Source organism: Pleurodeles waltl, chromosome 10, assembly GCF_031143425.1.
Source record: "Pleurodeles waltl isolate 20211129_DDA chromosome 10, aPleWal1.hap1.20221129, whole genome shotgun sequence".
Taxonomy (NCBI): domain Eukaryota; kingdom Metazoa; phylum Chordata; class Amphibia; order Caudata; family Salamandridae; genus Pleurodeles; species Pleurodeles waltl.
This window is the reverse complement of record NC_090449.1, coordinates 338,596,031-338,610,511: the sequence shown is the minus strand read 5'-3', so window position 1 is coordinate 338,610,511 and position 14,481 is coordinate 338,596,031. Positions and strand designations below refer to the sequence as shown.

The window sequence follows — 14,481 nt, the reverse complement described above, 5'->3', positions numbered from 1 at the left end:
AAGGAATGGGTTTACTGTTATGGTTATACTTGAGCATCTGGTACCGCCTGCTGGACAACGTCAGACTGAAAACACTAGTTAGGTCAGAGGCAAGACTCTCCGGATTTTGTTGACACGAGTGTCTCGTTCCTCTTCTGTAGCAGGAGTTGAACTTCCTTGCACTTAGCTGCTATTTTTAGCCCTTAGGCTCTGTTCCGCCGCTTTACGGCGACAAGGATCCCACTTCCCCGAACTTGGCCCCAGCCTGCAGTCGGCCACGTGGGTTGTATCCATTGGAAGACTGGCCTGGGCTCTGCTGGTGCCCACTCGCAGAACTTCCTGACGCCGTGCCGGCCAACTGAATGAGAATAACTCGGAGCACAGAAAAACCCGCGGACCCCCTCACCGTGCCAACCCGCACGCAGTCTTTCCAACAAAGGCATTACCAGGCGCTGCTTTAAAAACGCAGCAGTTACCGCGCATGCCATTTTCTGTCACTTCACGTGGGACTTTATATAGCAGGCAAGTGAGTTTTAAAGGGAATTAAAGTGGATAAGAGATGTGTTTTAAGAATTTAGGAATGTGTAAGGGTTGGGGTTCGTATGTAAGGGTTTCTAGGGTTCAGGGATGAGTAAGGGGTTTAGTGAGGGTTTCTGAAACATATAAAGCACAGTGTTAAGATTACATAATTTCTCTTTACCGACCTACCCCCCACCCCCCCTAAGCGGCCCAGTCCCGAAATACTAAAAGATAGTACATGAAACAGTTTCTTGATTTGGGAAATGTTGGCTGCAGTTTATTAATATTGATTTCTAGCGTGGTTGCACTTATTTTTATAAGGGCCATAAATCATTGTGTCAAATCACACACAGCATACAAATGATAGGCCTTGAATTGCTATAAATCACATTATCATCCAGGAGATTGAACGCCCATGAGTTCATTGCTTATGTTTAATACATTTGTGTCATAAATCACTTTTGACATGTTATGAAACCCATAAATCGAACGACGTCTGCATATCACATGCCCATCAACCAGTTTTCCATAAATTAATTCAAGTGTTCAGGCCTTTGTGTATCTTGCCCCATGGCGTTGGCATTATTCCTTTTTTGTGTAGGAGGGTACTAATTTTCTTTTAGGCTTAACTCACTACCTTGGTTAATCCTTGTGTCCAGCTCTCAGGCGGACCTGGGCTGTGAGTGCCATGTTTCATGTACCTCCACGACTGCCTTTCCATGCCGTGAGGCATCCCAAGGTAAGTAGCCCTGCCACCCCGCTGTGTTGGGTGTGGCCTTTCATGTTCCTTAACGCTCCTCTCCCCTGCACCCCCTTCTCACCCAGCCTGCGACTTCCTTGTGTTTGGTATGGGTGGGTGGGTGTCTCCTTTGTGTGGCTGCCCAGCCGCCTGGGTAAGAAAGAGGGGTTCCGGCAGGCCCTTTTTAAGTCCCCCTCCTGCACCCTTTGGGTGTAAGGGGGGAAATCAAAAGATTCCTTGCCCCCATTGGGCCATCCTGGACTTTGCCCCCTTTCCGCTTCCACCCTGCAACAAGGGCTCAAGGGGGTGGGGGAGGGGGGGGGGGACAGAGAGTGGGGGGCACTTCTGGTCCCCCTTTGTTTGCACACCCCTTTGGAGCGCTTTCTTGTTGGCCTTGGAGGGGTTTACGCTCCGGCCCCTCTAGCCCCCTTAGGGTGCGGGCCTTCACAGAAATGCAGTTCAGTATATGTGCAATGAAATCTCAGTGTTAAATTTCCAGTGATAAACAAAAAACATGAAAACTTTAAAAACCTGGTTAATTAAAAAAAAACGCATCAACATCTGCCCAATTTTATCTCATTATCATTCTTACTTTTTTAATACTTTAAATTGCATTGTGCTAGATAGAATAAGAATTGTAAACATAACATTCGAAGATATTTATGTTGTGATCATTGATGGGAATTCCATCTCTAATTCATTCACATTACATTGAGTCCACCCCATCTGTTCAATTCATATCCCATCAATTTGAATCATGTTTTATATGTTTTTTACAACTGTCTTTCTCATACGCCACTCAAATTCCACCAATCTTACAATACTTTTACTTGGATTCATCAAGTTGATCATGAATGGAGTCCATTCCTAAGAAATGTTTTTTGACACTAGATTAAGCGCATTTAATTCTATTGAGATCACACTACCTAAGGTCCAGGAGGTGTCCTGAGGCACATTGTTCACAGTCCAGTTCACTTGTCTCAACCCAGATGTACATATAATTCTTTCTCCTGGGTGAGGCCCTGTGCGGTTCTAGATGTTAATTCCAAAATATATCTAGATTCCAATTGATGAAGTTTCAGTTCCCAATTGCCTCCTCTTGGTAGTTTGGGAATGTGATCAATTGCATAGAATTTAATTGATTCCCAATTACTTTCATGTACTCTCTCCATGTGTTTGGCCATGTCATAACTCTTGTCCTGGTTGTTAATGGTACAAATGTGTTCCAAAATATATTTTTTTAACTGGCTAGTTGCACTTCCAACACATTGGAGTTTACACAGACATTCCGGGAAGTACACTACATATCTGGTTTTGCATGTGTTATGATGTAATGTATTGCACTTTTGCCCCTTTGCCTTGCAAAATACTTGGGTATTACAAGCCACTTTGCAGGCTTTGCAACTGTTACATTTTCAAAACCCTGTCTTTATCATCCATTTCATTGTTGATTCAGGCTGGGTGAGTGTGAGCCTGAACAGGTTTATCCTTCAAACTTTTTGTTTTACCATGTGTTTTCATTGGATGACTTCCTGGGATTGATTTTGTCCATGCTTGCAACAGCCATTAGGATTTTCCAGTGTTTTTGTAATATTTTCTTGAATTGATTGGCCTCCGCTGAGTATTCCATCATTGATCTGATTTTTGGATCCTCTCGTTTTATCCTTTTGGTTGTAATATTTCTTGTCTGTCAAGATTCCTCAGTTTTCATTGCTTTGCATTATTATACTCCTGGGATGCTTTCTTTTTAAGAATTTCTGAGTCATCCCTGAGCTGTGTTTGTCAAATGCTTTATCCTCTGAAGAGTTCCTTTTCAGTCTGAGAAATTCTCTGTATGTTATACTGCACTTGAGGCTGATTGGGTGAAAACATTCTGTATGAAGGACCAAGTTAGTTGACGTGGGTTTCCTACGTAATGTGGTTTGTATCATCTTGTCCTTGATGTAAATGTCTGAGTCAAGGAAAACCACTCTGTGGGGGATAATATTATAGGTGAATTTCCAGGTATGCACACTGTTATTTAAGATTTTAAATTACTGTCTAAACTCTAATTTAGTACCTTCCCATATTATAAATAGGTCATCAGTGAATCGTAGCTACATGATGACTTTCTCAACAAATTTATCATTGCCTGATGACTACGCAACTTTTTGTTTCCACCTACCCATTGTTAGATTAGCAAAGCTTGGTGAAAAGGAAAAGCCCATTGTTGTCCCTTTTCATTGTCTATATATTTGTTTGTTTAAAACAAAGATGTTGTTTTGTAGGTACAGTGCAATAGTTTCCACAAGCATCTGATTATGTTCATTAAAAGTAACATTAATATCTAGAGCCTGTTCACAAGCTCTTATCCCAAATTCATGCTGTATACTGGTGTATAAATCTGTTACATCAATAGTTACCAGTTTATACATTTCCATCCAGGGAACATTTTGCAGATGTCTTACAAGGACTCCTGAATTCCTCAGATATGAATGTAGATTTTAACCAAGAATTCCAAAAAGAAGTCAATTTAATTAGACAGTGGTTCAAAAAGTGATCCTTTATCTCATATTATGGGCCTGCCAAGTGCTTTTCTGGCATCTTTATGTCTCTTGGGTAGAAAATAAATCATCAGCCTCATTGGATGTTCCACTGTTAGATATTTAATTTCTTCTTCATCTATTAGATTCAATTCTAGCCAGTCACTCAAGTTTCTCTTTAACAATGACCGATAATTCATCCATAGAATTGACTTCTATTCTGGTGTAACATCTTACATCCTCCAGCAGTCTCACACTTTCTTGATATAGTCAATCTTATCTAGAATAACAATATTCCCTACTTTATCAGCTATTTTTATTTCAATGAACGTATCTTCCTGTAATGATTTGACTGTGTGTTGTTCATCCTTTGTTAAATTTGAGTTCATGAAATAAATTGATTTTGTTCCCCGGAGGCAGGACAGGACAATATTTTCATTTTGGTTTCTTCCCACTAAATCCTGCTCCGTGGTTTTGAATCTGTAGAACCGACAGTCTCAAATTCCCCTAACTCTTACAATTCGTAGGTATCACACTCCAAATATATTAGGACATTAAGGATGGTTAGGTCTTCTGCTGGTAATAAAAGGCTGCTTCCAGCTGTTGCTTGACTTTTCTGCTTCAGAATGCCAATAAAGTAACCACTGCACATGTCCTGAGTTTGGTGCGTGATCATGAGCAGTTGCTGAGTATATATATATATATAAAAAAAAAAAAATATATATATATATATATATATATATATATATGTAGGGATTGACAAAATGTGCGTCTTGTGTACATATATATATTTCTATACAAACATCAGTTGTTACACGATGAATGCATATTAAAGAACCACATTTTAAAGGTCAACTCGTTGTATTACATGCATGCTAAAAAACTATTTTCATGCCAACTATGCGATAGCTGCCTAATGGTCACTCTTTGGCGTCTCCTTTATCCTCACACCTGTGCCACCATTTTTTTGAAACATAAGTTGCTAGTTTGTGCATTGTAAACAACCCTACACAACATGTTTAGTATGGGCTTAGGCCTTTTTACATTGCATCCCCTGGACTTCCACAGTAGATGTACTTTTTTGTTTCATTGGCTTTTGTGTCCACTGTTCTGTATTAATGAATGAAACAAACTTTGAGATAATTTTAATAAAAATGTAAGATATTCTTTGGCCATAGCATTTCTGTAATGTAATGGCATTTGAGGAAAGGTTACTGTTATCTTTCTACAAGTATATATGTAGTAGTAGTGAAAACTGCATGGAACTGGAAAGAGAGATTCAAATCATTTGCAGAAATGATGAAGACAATTAAGGAAAATAGTTTTTTAATGTACATCGTAAAATGTCTTCAATTTATGTAGAAATAGACAGAAGAGGAAGTGCGGGCCCCTATAATTTGCATTCTTGCCAACATCATAGTAAATGATATCATAGAAAGGGACTTACCGAACATTCATCCCATGTTGCCTCATTGGATTTGAAATTAGAAGTGACACCTGTAAAATGGAAGTTTCATAAGCCTGCAATGTTTTAATTAAAAAAATATAATTCAAAGAATTGAAGACAATATAAACCTTTGCAGTATTTGAATATGCTTGTGACAAAAAAACTCTGCGGCCAGCAAAAAGGAAGGAATATTTTTAGTACAATGTACTAGAATATAATCCTTCGAGACTTTCTAGACTTTCTTTTTCCAAGAATACCTGGCATCAGGCAGTTGCTGTCTGCCAGTAGGTGTGGAATGATGCTTTCCTGTGTGGCAGTTAGTAGTGTATACTGCATTGCTATTCTACGGAACAAAATGCTAATGGCAGGCCCCGCTTCCTTTCTTCAACGTTTTGTTTTTGGCAGGTGGTATTTTTCTCGCTGACAGAGCCTGAGACATCCTGCTGTGGCTCTTGACGTCTGCATACCTTCTTCCAATGCAGAGCTGTGTGTTGGAGTATCTATATTTGCCTATCACCGCACTGTCACGCCGATGGCTTCTTGTTAATGGATTCGTCAGTGCTGCCTTAATTTACTTCCTATTAACCAGTCATTGTGCTTGCCACAAACGTGTTTATTAACAAGTCACTTTGCCTGATTAATTCACTTAACATAGTGCATCAATTCATAATACTAAATTAAGGGTCAAAAATACCTATAACCAGATTTTTTTACCTCGTGTGTTCAACTCATTTAACTGTCACGGTCATGAAGATGGGCTTGCATACCGCTTACATTGGCTACTGCAACATCAATGCTGATTCCACTATATTATAATGGTTTGGATCCTCACCTCTGAATCAATTTGATACACACAGTGGACTGTTTCCAATAATGTGAAGATTGGGCTTTACATATATTGATAAATGCTCTTTGTTGGATCTGGTCCTATCTGCAGGGTCATCCCCAAACATTTTGCCCTCCTCCTCCTATTTTTGATGAGTTTGTTTTTATTGTCCTTAGGACTCTGTGCACTTTACAACTGCTGACCAGTACTAAGGTGATTGTGCTCTCTTCTTAAAACATGGTAACATTGGCTTATCCCCAGTTGGCATATTTAATTTACTTATAAGTCCCTAGTAAAATGGTACTATTTGTACCTAGGGCCTTTAAATTAAATGATACTAGTTTGGCCTGCAGCACGGATTGTGCCACCCTCTTAAGTAGTCCGTTAGCCATGTCTCAGGCCTGCCGTTGCAGAGCCTGTGAGTGCAGTTTTACACTGCCATGTCGACCTGGCAAAATACCCCTTTTACTAGGCTCAAATGTTCCCTTTTTATACATAGAAGTCACCTCTAGGGTAGGCCCTGGACAACCCATAGGGTAGTGTGCAATGTATTTAAAAGGCAGGACATGTACTGGTAAGTTTTGCATGTCCTGGTATCAAAAGACTCCCAAAACCATTTCTCATACTGCAAGACCTATCTGCGGTTAATGAGGGAATTGTCAGATGAAGGATGCAGACAACAAGGTAAGTAAACCCAGTTTATTTGTAGTTTACAGATAGAAGGAGCTGCCACAAAAACAAGACAGGTCTGTACAGCGCTCAGTTCCTCCCCATCTCCACTCCAACCGCCCTGCATTCTCAAATGTCAGCATTCTTCACTCTGATCTTACTACATTCCGAAGTGGAGAATGCTGGCAAACACAAACCAAAATGTCACCTAACAAGCAAATTATATGTGAAGGGTAAGCCAGAGTCTTTAAATAACAATTGACCAACATCAGCGGTTCCCAACCTGTGGTCCGAGGACCCCTCGGGTTCCACGAAGCCTTCTCATGGGGTCCGTGACTGCTCAGAAAATTAAATAATATTAATAGATTAGGTTCCTATCTATCTGGAATGACTCAGTGGGAGGTCCATGGATATCAATAATAATTCAGTGGGGGTCCCCGGATTCCAGTAATGATAAAGTGGGGGTCAACAGAAGTCGAAAGGTTGGGAACCACTGCCCTACATAATAATCTGTAACAAATAGGTACAGTCACAAAATCACATGACTACATATTTATCTTTAACGATAGGCAATCGTCTGGGGCGATCACTTCTGCGAGCCTGCTGGAAAACCCCAATATTACCTCTGATTTGACTGGTGCTCTTTCTGGTACCTTCAGATCTGGTGCTTGACTTAAACGTTGACTCAGCACTTTCATCTGGGCCTGCAACCTCCTTGCACCTTACCACTCTTTCACCGTTCCACCAATGACACACATGGCATTACCATTAACCTTGTCAATGACCACCAGATCACAAAACTTCTCCTCCTCTGTCCTGAAGGCACTTTTTTAAATACAAACCACATCACCCATCTTAAACTCCTGACAGTGTGCACAGATGCGTTTGTCATCATCTTCCTTCTGTTTAGTGTCAGCTTCTTTAGCCCTCACTCAAACATCCTTCTCCCTCACTGACACCTCCTACTTGACCCACCTACCCATCCAACCACGGCAGACTTCCATTGAAGGAATCCTTCCCTTGAAAGCTCAAACGGAGACCTCTGGGTTGAGGAATGAGGGCTGGTATGGTAGAACCACAGCATGCTGTTTACTGCCATGCTCGCAATACATCTGTTCGCAACAGCCCAGCGTACACACTGTACCAAAACACGATTCATGTGTTCAACTCGACCATTGGCCTGAGGGTGACATAAAGAAGTTTTAAGGTGTTGAATATTCCCAGACCTCAGAAACTCTTTGACTTTCTCATTCACAAACTGAATCTCATTGTCTGCTACAAGAAACTGGGGAAATCCTTCATGAAGAAAGACATCCTACAGGAATTCAATGATCTCCTTGGCATTTGGTTCAGCCTTAACCTTAGTGCCTGATTTAGATAATGGTGGACGTGTTACTCTGTCACAACAGTGACAGATATCCTGTCTGCCGAAATCTAATTTCCATTTTATACTATGGGATTTAGACTTCGGCTAATGGGATATCTTTCACTGTTGTGACTGAGTAACCCGTCTGCCAACATCTAATTCAGGCCCTTAATCTGTGTCCATTTAGAATAATAGTCTATTAACACCAGAGCAAAACGTGAGAGTACAGGTAGACATTAAAAAGCCCCACCAAATCAATACCTACTTTTTCCTAATCTTTTTCCAGACACTCAGTGGGCTGCAAAGGAGTCTTCCTTACAATCAAAGTTTTATGATAATGCACAAATCACACACTCTTATCCGCTATTTGGAGAATACACGCCCCAAATGTTCTTCGTGGGTAGTCAGCATGATCCTGTGCCTGGCCCCAGGAGGTGGTACCAACTTCTCTCCTCTCATCAACAATCCATCCTCTACTGACAGCACATCATTGATTTCCCAAAAGGGCTGACATGAAAACGTAACATTTTGTACTGTTGGCCAGCCATTCTTCACATGCATCATAACTTATTTGACAGTTTCATGAAGCAGCAACTCTCCTCTTCACTCATTTTCAGAGTTAGCACTCATTTCTATATGTCCACAGAAGTGATCAAGCAGCTTTCCTCACTCAAGTCATCACTCTCATCATCATTCGTCAAACTAACAGGAAATCTGGACGACAGTCAGTGCTGACATTTGTTTGCACCCTGTATATGTGCTCTACCTCAAAATGAAATTAAAGCAACTTGGTAGAAAGCCTGGCACTGTGTGTGGTATGATCCTTAATTCTCTCCCCACTCAGAATTTACACCAATGGCTTGTTATTAGTTTTGGCCATGAACTTAGTTCCCCACTCATAGGGTTTGGATTTCTGGCTAGTCCACCAATATACCAACAGTTCTTTTTGAATAATTGAACAATTTACTTGAGAGCCCATGATGCGTAATGGATAGTGTGTTCAACACTGCCACCCTGTTGAGTGAGGATAGCACCTAGACTCCAATAGTTGGTACTGACTGTTTTGGAACAAGAGAAATTATGATTGAATGGCTCAATATTTTTTAACCCACCAGCTGTTTTTTACCCACTCCAAAGATCCTTGACAGAAGTCATCCCAAACCAAAATTACATCCTTCTTCAGTAACACAGTGAGAGGCTTAATATGCAAAGCATGGTCTTGTATGAAACACAAATAACATTCTGACATTCCCACAAATGATTTCAGGCCTAATTTGTTTTTGAGTCCTGGAGCATCAATATTGGCCTCCACCAACCCTGGCCTGAGGTCAATGCCATCACCCTAAACCAAGTGGCCTAGATTCTCTACTTTGGATTTTTAAGAACTCACATTTGTCAATTTATAGAACCGTGACTTTTTATTGTAGTATAATGAACACCTGCTTAAGTATGGCATTATGTTCTTCTGTGGATACAAAGATGAGCACATCATCCTGCAAAAGAAGCGACACCTTTCAACCCATGAAACATCTGGTGCATGATCCTTTGAAACACTGCTATTGCAGAAGCCCCGCCAAAGGCCTTCCTGTAGTATTGCAACCTTCCCATGGGAGAGACTAAGGTGTTTTGAGCTAGGTTCTAGCACAACTTGATTCTAAGCAGAAGCTAAATCCAATATGCCACAGAATTTAGTTCCACTAACCTGGGCCTTGGTGTTTTGGGTAAAGGGGGTGAGTGTACCTAAATGATATGGCTTTGGTTAAGTTTCTCAAGTAACCATAGGCTCTTAAATCACCACCACATTTTTGTGCAACAACCAGTGGTGAGAGCCATATGGAAGACTGGTTAGGCTCAATATGACCTTTTACACATAAGGACTTCAGCTCTTTTTCCAGATCATCCCCGACTGAAAATGACACACTATGCAATTTATGTTTTACGGGAATAGCTCCCTCTTTAACTTTAATCCTGTGCTGGAACCCCTTGATGGTACCCAGATTACTTGTGAAGACAGAGGGGAACTAGCTCCTGAGCACTTCAGCAATGTATTAGCTCACAACAGACACATGTTCCTTAGTCCCTGGTCTCATTTTTGAAAAGTCCCTAGTGAAACTACCCCAAAATACAAAGACCCTTGATTGCTAGATACATTTTCCCAAAGGTCTATCTCCCATCCAACAACAGAATACCCTCAAAAAAACGTGAAAGGTTGATTCTCCTTCCCTCGTAAGACAGTGGGGCACGGTCTGGGGGTCTAATCTCCTACCTCGCCACAACTCATCAAATAACTCCTGAGTGATCATAGTTATTCTGGCACCTGAATCCACAAGAAGCTTTATAACCTTATCCCTAACTGTAAAATTCACATAGGAATTGTCACAGTTAGCGGATCCCCTGTGGTCGTCACTGTCCCTGACAACCACCACCATATCCCTGAGCGAAGTAGCCCATTTTCCTGCAATTCCTGCAAGACATGTTCTTTGCTGGACATGCCTTACCCCTTCAGAATGTGGAAAATTGCTGCACCTAAAAAAGATCTGGGCTTGATTAAAAAATGTCTAATGTGCTTGGACCCCTCTTTTGAGCTCTTGCTTTCTTTGGTATTTTTCACTTTCCTATGTTAGACAACATTTATGCCTTCTATGCGATTATCTAGCTCCTTTATTGAAATTAGGGAAATTTCAATTTTCTAGGCAATCCGCGGAGTTTTCTCCAAAGACAGATTACCCAAAGACAACTGCTTCTGCTGGGTAGATCTATCTGAACCATGTCCAATTAACTGGTTGTGCACCAGCTGATCTGTAAATATTTCAAATTGGCATTCAGCCACCAACTTCCTTAGTGCAGACACAAAAGTATCTACACTTTCACGTGGAAGCTGTTTTCACATGAACCATTTTGACGTAGTACAACTAAACTAGACTCTACATTGAATATCTTTTCTAGTTTCCTCACTGCCTCCATATAGTCACCCAACACCTCTCTCTCATTCACTTCAGCTTCTGGAAGGTGCTTGAAAAGAGAACGACCTTGTTATGCACTATATGGTAGCATTAAACAAAAAAAAGTTCATAGTTCCTGAATATTGCTTCAGGGAAATGGGTTCCGATAGCTGTAGGCCACATGGATGCAAATGACCTTTGGTTCGGTAGAAGGCGTGCAGCACTTGGCCCGATGATGTTGACGCTCTACTAATGCGGAAGTGCGATGCTGATACTCCCCATGAGCCCTCACAAGGCCAGAAGAATACACTCATACATATGTGATGCTGCATACATCCACTGGGGCCCAACACGATAAAGGAAACAGACTGGTTCTCTTCAAGAGGAGTCACTATGTCACCACCACCATCGGTCTGTCTTGATGGTCATCGGGGAATCATCTGCATGCAAAGTGGCTACACAACCTCTGCCAATACGTGGACCTGGATGGACCTGGGCACAGTGACAGCTCCTCTCTACTCGTCACCAGGAAAAGATGTGGTGAATGAAGAAAATCGTCAGACGAAGGATGTGGACAACGAGGTAAGTAAACCAGTTTATTTGTAGTATACAGGTAAAAGGAGCTACCATGAAGACAAGACAGGTCAGTTTAGCTCCAACTCCCCTCTAACCATCCTGTAATCTCAGATGTCAGCATTCTCCACTCTGATCTCACCACATTCTAGAGTGGAGAATACCGACAAGCAGAACATTACACTATGGGGGTCATTCTAAGTCTGGCGGGCGGCGGAGGCCGCCCGCCAGACTTCCCCCACCAAAATACCGCTCCGCGGTCGAAAGACCGCTGAGGGTATTTTGGGATTTGCCCTGGGCTGGCGGGCGACCGCCAAAAGGCCGCCCGCCAGCCCAGGGCAAATCAACCTTCCCACGAGGACGCCGGCTCAGAATTGAGCCGGCGGAGTGGGAAGGTGCGACGGGTGCAGTGGCACCTGTCGCGTATTTCAGTGTCTGCAAAGCAGACACTGAAATACAGAGTGGGGCCCTCTTACGGGGGCCCCTGCAGTGCCCATGCCATTGGCATGGGCACTGCAGGGGCCCCCAGGGGCCCCGCGGCACCCCCTACCGCCATCCTGTTCCTGGCGGGAGACCCGCCAGGAACAGGATGGCGGTAGGGGGTGTCAGAATCCCCATGGCGGCGGAGCGCGCTCCGCCGCCATGGAGGATTCTCAAGGGCAGCGGAAAACCGGCGGGAGACCGCCGGTTTTCCAAATCTGACCGCGGCCAAAGCGCCGCAGTCAGAATGCCCTGCGGGGCACCGCCGGCCTGTCGGCGGTGCTCCCGCCGACCCTGGCCCCGGCGGTCTCAGACCGCCTGGGTCAGAATCAGGGCCTATATCTCCTATAGGGTAACATTGGGTTTACATTTTATAAGTGTAATTCACGAGTCTCTTGAAACACAATTTAAAATCATATCTTATGCTGAAGTCCGATTTTATATTGCAGTTCTGAAAATTACACTTTTGGAAAGTTCATACGTGAAAGCAAGGGCAAACCGATACACCCATATGGACTAGTGTAACACTATAATCTATGCACAGTTGTACAGTTGGACTAATTTTCAAGGGGACTTCTCATGTAAATTTGAATAAGTCCTATCAATATTTGATTGTTTCAACATGTAATAAATGCTATGGAAATTGTTGGAGACAAAGTAAAGTCACAATACCCAGCACAGATTTCCTGTCAAAGATATGAATTGTCCAATGTATGTGAAAATACAACAAATATTTTAAAAGGATAAATTATTATAAATACACAAAGACACTGAACAGCCCCTGGTTGTACACAACCAGCCATATACATCCATCAAGGTTGTGGAATACATCACTACTGCTCCTACATAAGTAGTGAAACCTTACGAGAAGGCTTATTTGTCAAAGTTTCAACCCAGTTTGATTTATATGGTCTCCTCAGGACTAAGTCATACAACCTGTAGGTGACAAGACAGAAACCGGATGCCATTCTTAGACTTACTTTTGTCTCCAATCTCCTCCTAGTTCCAGTAGCATCTTGTAGGTTAAGTTTAGGTTCACAACAATTTCACAAATACTTCATGTTCATTTTCGATAAATTTCATAGTCATGGTCTAAGGGGAGAGAATATATACAAATATATCTCTCACATTAAAAAAACACCACTTAGTGCATGCACCATATCTTGGTCTCTAAATCTACAAGTGCTCTCGATGTCACAAAACCAAAACATGCACATTATGCAAGCCAGTCATATCACAAAAGGTGGAGGGTGAGATTGCTTACTGAGAGGTCAAAGTCTTCTGTGTGCAAAAAATCACAATACCAAGACAAGCCCCAAAAAAATGAAGCCCACCTAAATGTGGTGTCCAACAGTGCTGTCAGGTTTTTCATGCTTCTGTGATAAAATTCAGTCTAATCGCTCACCCATCATAAGTCTCCAGAGACAAGAATAGAAATAAAGGTAAAAATCACCGCTTTAATCGAGTCATAAATGCTCCATGGGTGATTGGGCCTATATTTAATTCAAGCAATCCTGAGTATAAAATATATTATACATAAGTGTTAATCAAGTACACTGTATCATCATTGTAACATCGTCTTGGGGCAAAAGCTGCTCCACAATCCTTTCTGCGAGCACAGCAAAACATTCACTTCACGTGCTGGGTTTCACCTGAAACTCTTGTCAGCAAAACGAGGTTGCGGAAGACTTTACTTGTTTATCTAACATATCTCTTGCATCTCTAACATATCGCTAGACCGCTACGCATCGGCAGCCACCTTAGAGGAACTGAAGCAGCTCTCTACTCTTAAAATGTTGTCTGATCCACATATAATCACATCATAACAATTCCAAAGATACTATCCCAAGTGTGCAAACCTGTAAAAGTATGAAGGGCTGATTCATCACAGAATGTTATGTCACAGCCAGTGGGGATACACTTCCAAATATGTAAACACAAGTTGCTCAATCATCACAATGTTATGTCATAGTCAAAGGGGGTACTCCTACAACTACAAAACTGATCATAACCATATTACAGTGTGAGAGGCTAATAAAACCCGTATTTAATGACACTGTTAATGCGTCCTTTTATGATAATTTATTACACATCAGGACTCGTTTTAGGCCAATGAATCTTTTGACCCAGTTGAGAGACACCTTAGGACGAGATAGCTAATCAATATGTCAATCAATACATCAATAATGTCATCAATATTTATCACGACAATGCATTTCACTTTAGTCAAAGTCATTAATCAATTCAAAACTCTACCATGACCTTGCAGCCATGAATAACCACACCAGTTTATTAGAAGTTTATAAGTTTTATTCCCTATTAGTTACAATCTAGAAGCATATGCGTTAATCTCAACACCAAGAAACATAATAACATGGTCACGATATGACAGCTGTGATAAGATTGAATTAATGCGAGA

General features: G+C 41.7%; 1 protein-coding gene across 1 annotated transcript in view; it reads left to right on the top strand.

The window, feature by feature from the left end:
- The first annotated feature begins 250 nt into the window (after positions 1 to 250).
- Positions 251 to 14,481, top strand: part of ABAT (4-aminobutyrate aminotransferase) — a 718,549-nt gene continuing 704,318 nt past the window's right edge. The window contains exon 1 of the mRNA XM_069210537.1: positions 251 to 501. The gene's annotated coding sequence lies outside the window, so the exon portion shown is untranslated. The remainder of the gene's footprint in view (positions 502 to 14,481) is intronic.